Source organism: Pinus tabuliformis, chromosome 2_2, assembly GCF_031772625.1.
Source record: "Pinus tabuliformis cultivar Carrire ecotype Pingquan chromosome 2_2, CPIR1, whole genome shotgun sequence".
Classification (NCBI taxonomy): Eukaryota; Viridiplantae; Streptophyta; class Pinopsida; order Pinales; family Pinaceae; genus Pinus; species Pinus tabuliformis.
The window spans coordinates 51,507,939-51,517,449 of NC_142300.1; positions in this window are offsets into that span (position 1 = coordinate 51,507,939).

A 9,511-nucleotide genomic window follows, 5' to 3' on the forward strand; every position below is an offset into this window, starting at 1 on the left:
TTGACCTACGTATGGTGTTAAATACTCAGCGAAGAAACATGGAGGTTTGACCTGCATATGGTGTTACATGCTCAACGAAGAAGCATTGTCTACACAAGTGATCCACCATGCTTCCATTGTGCCTAGTTAAAAACAATGAATAAACACTTTTGGTTAAAAATTAATTAGGTGTAAAATTAAGAGATGTATTTGATAGTTGTAATGGATTGTTGGCTGTGAGAACTAATAGCCCACACATTTCCCACGTAATAAATATCTCTCATTTCTGAATGAATATACATTGGAGCCTTTTTCACAATCCTCAGTTTGACATGGTATCAGATTTGAGTGCTCTTGTGTTTTCCTTGTGCGTTTTCCCTCGTTTTGTTCATTGAACATGAATATGAACATGTTTTTCTTCAGTCTAATAGGGATGTATATCTCCAATGAAGTCTAATCCCCACCACTGGAATGGAGCCTGAACTTTGATATGCTTCAATGGTAGACATTTCAGCGTCTACTTTCCCACAAATATCTAGCATTCTAGACAAGCTCTAATAGCAGCATTCATGTCCTTGAAAAGAGAATGCCAATAATAACCAGCTCTTAAAATCTTGTATGTTGTGACCTTCCATGCTTTTTGACCTCCACATATTCCACAGTGAATTTCTGAGATGATCTCCTATGTTTGATCTTCAATGACACAAGCCAGCAAGATGTCGGTGGGGTCCTTCTTTTATAGGCCTTCATCTATAATGCAATAATTGATTTCTCTTCATTTCAGGGACCTGTGTTTGGCTTTGGACATCTTAAGAGGACATTGTAGATTATACAAGAAGATTATGTCCTGATACCAAATGGAATTCTGGAATTTTGAAAGGTCGTTAGGGAAGGGTTCTTGTGGATTCCTCTCTATTGGGATGAGAGGTTCTTGTGGATTCTCTCCTCCGGGATGGAGAGGTTCTTGTGGATTCTCCTTGTCTGAAGAAGGAAGTTCTTGTGAATTCTCCTCTTCATAGGTGTCGCAAAGATATTCACTGGTACACATCTCAAGTGTTGTATGATTTGAATCGGTAAGTAGTTTAGCCAATGCTTGACCTTTCAGGAGCTTCGTAGGTTTGATCTCCATATCATACTACTAAAACTTGGTTATCCATTTCCCTCGTCTACCATAACTATCTAGTTGTGTGAGAATCTCCTTTACTATTGTCAATGGCACGTATGATATTACTTTTGAATGCAAAACGTATTCTCTAGAAGCTTTGAATTCCTTCACCATAGCATACACATGTTTCTCTAGAATGATATATTTGAGCTATGCATCTCTCAATTCACAGCTGAAAAATGATATGGGTTGCTTATACCCTTCTTGATTCTTTTGCAAGAGTACTACAGCTATTGTATGCTCGGATGAAAAAGAGAAAATTTAGAATTCCTTTGAAAAATATTGACTTGCTACTGGTGCTTCCATAATAGCCTTCTTGATCTTCTCAAAAGATATGCGAGCCTCAGGTGTCCATCTTACATGATTGTTCTTTTTTAGCATACTTGTTATGTACTTGAGGAGTTATGCAAAATTTGTGATAAATCTGCATAGGAAATTTATCTTCCCCAAGAATAACTAAAATTCCTTTTTATTCCGACTTAAAATCATCTTCAATATAGCCTCTACTCTCTCTGGACCAATCTTGACACCATCCTTAGAAACTGTATGTCTCAACAATTTTCCTTCCTACAAAGAAAAGAATGATTTCTTGGGGTTCAAGAAAAGGTCGAACTTTCTACACTTCAGGAATGTTTGTCCCAAATTTTCCAAATGCTCTTCATCTGTCTTGGATAATATTGTCATGTTTCCAAATAGATAACTATGAACTTATCTATTTTACTGACAAAAACGATGTCCATAGCTCTTTGAAATGTCGTTCCCACATTCATCAATCCACAAGGCATTTTGTCGTACATGAATGTGCCCCATGTTGTTGTGAATGCATTATTTTCTTTATCTGTTGGATGCATATCTATTTTATTGTAGCCTGAGAACTCATCCATCATTTATATTCTTGAAGCTTCTATCACCTTTTATAACAAATGATCCATCTTAGGCAATGGGTAATTGTCCTTTAGAGAGCATCTGTTTAAATTTATGAAATTCATGCATAACCTAATATCATCGTTCTTTCTGACAGGCATCATGTTTGCAACCCATTTATAATATCTAAATGGTACAATGATATTCCCATTCAACAGCTTCCTGATTTCCTTTTCTATCGTTGGCAGAAAAATAGGGTTAAATCTCTTGAGCTTCTGAACAAAAGGCTTAGCATTTTCTTTCAATAGTATTCTATGTTGTATTATGGATGTATCATATGTTTTCAAATCTTCATAAATCCATGCAAAAACATCATTAAATTTCTTAAACAACTCAATGTACCTTGCTTTAAAAGTGGGTTCCAAATACTTTGCAATTTTTACCTTTTGTGGGTTCTCCTATACCTAAATTATGTTCCTCGACGTTCTCACCTACCGACTGAAAAACAAGTATGGTGGACACATCATTATGATAAAATATTTGTTCCCGCAGAACCAGTCCCTGTGGGATGAAGTTATTCTTTAGCGGTATCACTTCATGACCTCCAATTTGGTTCAGAAATTTGAGAATATCTTCTTGTGATTCTACCTCCTCATGATCTATCTCTAGAGTTGGGCCCTCATAATCTATTTTAATGGCTGAGAACTCATCCACTAATTCCAAAAATCTCCTTAATTGTTCAACATACTCAAAAATTTTCTAATGCTTGATATTATCTGGGATAGACAACCTGTATCTCATCTCCACTTCATATTTCAATTTTCGTTCAGGAGGAGGCTTGAATGTGGTGGTCGTTGTTGCCAATGCATCTACATATTGATTATCTTCCCTGCATATAGATGTAATATTAAATGCATCGAAGTAATTTTCAATAAGATCCCATACTTCATTTCAGTGTGACCTCATTCTAGGGTGTTTGATAGTATAAATGTTTTTTATTTGGAGTACTACCAGCTCAGAATCACCAAAAACCGTGATGTTCTTCACTCCCATCTTCCTTGTTGTTTCTAATCCTAGAATTAATGCTTCATATTCAGCAACATTATTTGTGGCATTGAACTCTATTTTACATTATAGGGAAATGTTTTGACCTACAAGAGGTACTAAGAGCACTCCTACCCATGTTCCTTCTTTGGAGCATGCTCCATCAAAGGGCAACTTCCAAACTGAATGCAACTCATGTTGTTTCTCAGCCTCAACAAGTGGTGGATTTGCTTTCGTCATGGCTTTGGGATTGATGGACAAGCTATAACAGCCCATGGAGTCTTCTATGACATATACAGGTAGATTCTTTGATCTCTTAGCATCACTTACAACATATAAGAGTTTATCCTCCCTATATAGTCCTCTCTCCTGACCCCCAAAGACAGGTATGGTCGCATAGGATAAATCCATTTGCAAGATTCCACCCAATTTTCTAGCCCAGAACCTAAAATGTAACATACCATAGGCAGCTAGAATATCGGCAACCACTATGTCCATAACTAAGCTCTTGTTGGGTATTTGGGTAAGAGAGACAACTAAATCCTTAATGAGACCAAGGCATTTTACCCTTCCAGAGTCGAATGAATAAAGATCATGATATGGTTTGGTAATATCCAACCCTAGCTCCACTATGACTGACTTAGGCATGAGGTTATGGGATGCTCCTAAATCCAACATGCAGGTGTGGAGTAACTTCGTATGAACATTTAGGGTGATGTAAAATGGAGGACTATTATCATCTTGTTCTTCTAGATGTGGTCCACATTCTACATTGGGATGATCTTCTTAAATGTTCAAAGTATCGTTATGCAAAAATCCTTCAGTTGGATTTATGAGCTTTCGTAGGTGATGTTGCTACATTGAGTTCTGAGCTAGTTCTAATAGTGGTACTGAGACCTTTATCTTGCTAAGTTCATGTTCCAAGTTAAAGAGTGGAGTTATGTTTCTTTTAGCCTATTTGACTGGTTGAACTAGTGGTTGAGACAACATGGGATCTTGTGTTTTATGTCTTTCCTGGCTCGGGCTTGGGTTCTCTTCAAATTTTCGAGAATCAATTGATTCACATCAGGGATTGGTTATGAATCAAGTAGAGGTGTGGTAGTTTTAGTCTGACCAACCGCCCCAGCTTCTCTACCTGGCATGAAACATAAGTCATAGTTTATCCTAAGTTCCACCAGTATTGTGTCTCTGATTCATTGATATTGAGAAGCAAGGATCTCATAGTTATCGTATGGGTTGTATGCCTCTTGTAATGTTAGAGAGTTTGTGTAGTCAATTTGTATGATGTAGAAAGTAGGGCCCTGGTCTCCTACCCAATTTATCTCTTCGTCTTTGAATAAATTCATCAGAAAAATCGTCTATTTGAAAGTTTAAATCTCTTCTCACGGGGGTTGTATTGGTTGCTCTTCGGGTCTCCTTTCTCTATTCATCTGTTGAGGATTGAAAGGCCTATGAATGAAGGTAGGGTTTTGTGGTGGTTGTATTTTATTTTTGGTTGGTCCTTCTGATTCAAGCTTAGCAATCTTCTTGGACAAATTCTTGTTCAACCTATTCATTTCTTCAATTTTTTCTTCAGATGTGCCATTATTGTATGTAGGATGTTCATACTCACCTTTTATCTTCATTTTGACTTTATCTTTGTTTCTTCCCTTCTCTTTCTCCATGTCATAGTTCTCATAGCCAGTTTCAAATCTTTGTAGTTAACCTATGGCAGTTAAGTTTCCTTCTATTTCAATTGTGACAAATTGCATATCTACTAGGGTTCTAGATCCCCTCTCTCTCAACATGATGGAAATATCAGGCTCAAAAGTAGCAGTGTAACTTGTTGAGAAATGGCGACAAGAAATTCCAGTTTAATTTGTCCTTGAATTAAAATAAGAATTAAAATCAAATTTTATTCTCATAACAACTTGTAAATAGTTAATGAAGTTTAATTAACTTAATTAGCTTAGGAATTTCGAGTTGAAAGTATTTATGTAGTTATGTGTATGATCTCCCCAAATTTTAGGGGTTCGGGATGAGTAATTTGAGTTGTAATTAGATAACTCAGTTTGACTGAGTTATAGGCAATTAAACTAGTTCTATCTTTTTGTGGAACTAGTAGAGGATTAGTAGTGAGTTGGTACACTGGTGCATCCTCAGGTCCCACTCTAGCTAACTGAAAATTCCCTCGTGAGAAACTCATGCATGTCAGTTTAGAGAAATACCCAGTTGAGACTAGAGTGCAGGAACAGTGTACTATGAGTTGTATGATGATCCGAGTTGTACAAGTCATTCATGTAATCAGAGAAGGACCTAGTTTTGGATTGTGTAGTTATGGAGGAAGGATTTCCCAATTAAATATGGGTTGATCCTCACAGGAATTGCGTAAGGAAATAGGGGCTTGGCAGACAACATAATTGGCTAAGTGTTGGCTAGAGCGGGCTTGTTAGGCAGAGATTTGATCATACTTGTGCAGGAATTGTTCTAGTGAGAACAAGCTTTGTATTATCACTCAAATTTATTATTAATGCAATAGATAGTCAGGGTTTTGAGCAGTGGCTTTCCCCAGAGAAATTATTGTGTTATGTGTCATTGATTATCTTCCTCATCTCGATTATTATTTTCATCGATCTATTGGTTTCCACTATATGAGAGTAGAGTATATTCTTGTCTTGTGTTTTAGTACATTACATGAGCTATTGAATCTATAGGAAAATATACATGGTATCAGAGCTGAAGACAGTATACTAGAGGAGATTTCAAAGTTTTGAGTTTGGGGTTACACGTGAAATTTGAATTTTCAAATCATACTTCAGGATCGGCAGATGGATTTCTACAGTTTGAGGCTCGAGTATGCCTTGGAAGGAAGCTCGAATTATATAGCCTGGAAGGACAGGATGGAGGCAATTTCAGAGGATAATGGCCTCAAGGAATTCATTGATCAAGACATTCCTAAGCCACCAACATTGTATGTTGAAGATCTGGTCGATTCAAAGTAGTGTGTGGCGAACGCGAAGGTGAGGCAAATAATCCTTGAGGGAGTTAGAGACCACGTTATCTCAAGTCTCCATGGCAAGGAAACTTTTTATGTTATGTGGAAAGCATTGGCAGACCTGTTCTAGAATAATAATGACCATAGGAAGTTGGCACTGAAAGATAAACTTCAAAAAATCAAGATGGACAAAAGTGAGACCATTCCAAAGGACTCGACCAAATTCACTCACAATCATGATGAGCTTGGAAGTGTTGGAATAATTATCACCGAGGATGGTATGGTGAGCGTAGCTCTCATAGGCGTTCCCAAGAGTTGGAATAGCTATCAGGACTTTGTGAATGGGAGGGCGAAACTGCTAAATTGGGAACAATTGTGGTCAGATTTGATGTGGGGGGAGATCAGAAGGAACACCAAAGATGGTTCCTCATCTGAGACTGATGATGAGGAAAATTGTGCCTTAGTGGGTAAGGAAAAGAAGGGGAAAGGGAAAGCGTCCCATTCCAAATCAAATTCTTGCCATGGAGATAAGAAGAAAGACATGTTGAAAGTTAAGTGCTTTCATTGTCATGAGATGGGACATTTTGCTACAAATTATCCGCTCAAAAAGTCCAAGAAGAATTCCTCAGGAGGAGCAACGGGTGAGGACTTGGCCTCTCAATTTGAATTGGATTTTACTCTCATTGCATGCATGGTGTCATCAATGATGGGTTATGTATGGTACCTTGATAGTGAAGCTTCATTCCACATGGCTAGTGATAAGGATTTTTTCAGTGACCTAGAGGAGAAGGATCTCCATATGCATATCGATATGAATGATGACGAGAGGTATAGTGCTACAGGATTGGGCACGGTTACTTTTCATAGGGAGCATGGTGCTCTTCTCACCTTGAGAGATGTTATGTATGTGCCTAGGTTAATGAAGAACTTAGTATTGGTCGCCATGTTGGAGGATAGAGGCTATGATGTGGTCTTTAGCAAAGGAAAGGTGTTCCTTCGACACATAGCCACGGATCAGGTAAAGAAGATAGGGATTCGAGTTAAGAATCTCTATAAGTCAGAGGTAGAGGATTGTGTTGCTTTGAGCACGAAAGAAAAGATCGTGCAGAGCCGAGAGATTGGCGAGTTCTGGCACAAGTGATTGGATCACTTGCATCATGGGGCTTTGAAAATCATGAAACAGATTTCTATTAGTCTTCCCAAAGGTACGCTAGAGCAAGTTGATACATGCAAGGGGTGTACTTTGTGAAAATATACCAAGGCTTCCTTTCATGACAAATACAGTTGAGCAGTGGTGATTCTAGATCGAGTCCATTCAGATGTGTGTGGACCATTCTCGACAGCATCCACCGCCAAAAACATGTATTATGTTATATTTGTTGACGACTTTTCTCGTAAATGTTGGATATTTTTCATGCAGAAGAAGAATCAAACTTTCACAAAGTTTTGTGAATTTAAAGCATTGGTTGAGAAAGAGTCTGGCACGAAAGTTGAAGCTCTGAGGAGTGATAAGGGTGGTCATTATGTCTCAAATGAGTTTAAGAACTTTTGTGCAACAGAAGGGATTAACCGAGAGTTGATAGCACCGCATAACCCACAACAAAATGGGGTGACCGAAAGGAAGAACATAATAATTGTAGGGGTAGCACGGGCGATGTTGTATGATCAGGGCCTACCCTACACTTGTGGGTTGAGGCATGCAATGCAGATGTTTATTTTTTGAACAGAAGCTTGCATCGGATACTTGGGATGAAAACACCATAGGAGGCTTTCTCTGGTAAGAGACCAGATGTTGGTCACTTCAATATTTTTGGGTCATTGGTATATTTCCATGTGATCAAAGATGCACATAATAAGCTTGAGCCGACAACAGAGTTGGTGATATTTTTGTGGTACACTGATACACCTCACAACTATTGGGTGTACTTTCCGACCAGCAGGATGACAATGGTTTGCAGGGATGTCAAGTTCAATGAGCAGAAGGCCATGCAAGTTTCCCTTGAGAGGGAGCTACAACTACATGCGGTTGAGGAGCCTCAGATTGATGTGGAGCAGCCATATGCAGAGGATTAGGGAGTGGAGACATCCACTCAGGTGTTGGGTTGTGTTATATTATTTCCATGACTAGCCCACGTAGTTAACCGGGGGGTTAGAGGGAGGGAGGAGCCCCCCATTCGTTGCACCGATTGCGTAGCGGGGGGGTCACAGGGGGTTTGAGGGGTGCAGGGAACCCCACTCTATGGCGCTCAGGGCAGCGCCCCAGAAAATTTTGGTTTTGGAACCTATGTTAGGTTGGGCAGACCCACCTATGGTTTTGTGCATGATTTTCGCACATGTTTTTGGATGCGATGGTTTTCGGTCCATGTTTTTGAACGCGATGGTTTTCGGTCCATGGTATTGGATGCTTCGGCATGTATAAATACGTATTATAACATTGAAAGGAACATAATTAAAAATCAAACTGGTAGTCCCAGTTTTGGGATCCAAGGGAAAATATATATGTATATGTGTTTTATGTGTTATGCTCTCGCATTGTTTATTTTCTGTGTTTTAGAATTTGTATGCAAATAATTTCTGTATGGGGTTAAAACCTACATTTAGTATCAGAGTTGTTTTGGCTTCAAGGGGACACCTTTGTTACTGAGGGGTTTCGCTTGGGCCTATCGTAGACCTTGTTCACTGGGAAATCTGCGAGATCGATTTTGGTGGTGAAAGAAGATGGCAAGAAATGGAAAGATAGAGATCGAGAAATTTAATGGTCAGAGTTTTGAGTTGTGGAAACTCGGAGGATCTGTTGGTGGATAAAGATCAGTGGATCGCGGTAGATCCAGGTACTAAACCAATGGGAGTGTCCAATGAAGAATGGAAGAAGTTGGATCAGAAGGCAAAGAGCACAATACGATTGTGTGTCTTAGATTCAGTATTGTTGAATGTATCAGCGGAAGCTACGGCGAAGGGTTTGTGGGAAAATTTAGGGAATTTGTACCAATCTAAGTCTCTGGTGAATAAACTGTTCCTGCGGAAAAAGCTGTATAACCTGAGGATGAAAGATGGAGACTCGGTGACAGAGCATTTGAACGCATTTAATATTGTGGTAAGTAAGTTAGCATCTGTTGATATTAAAATTTCAGATGAAGATAAGTGCATTAGTTTGTTGTGTTCTCTAGCAAATTCGTGGGATAGTCCTAAGTCTAGTTATTGCAATAGGTAGCAATGCAACTGCCTTGCAGTTTGATGAAATAGTCTCATCCTTGCTGACGAAGGAGATGAGACAGAAAAATATGGAGAGCCAGAATGGTGATGCCTTGTTTGTACGAGGACGGTCCTAGAAAAAAAACAAAAACAAATCATTGAGTGGGAGATCTAAATCTCTAAGAAAACCTGTAAAGTTGGTGTGCTGGAAATGCGGAAAGGAAGGGCACTACAAAAGGGATTGTAAATCTAAAGCTCCTGATAAAGGAAAGGGATCTGATGATGCTCCTCCT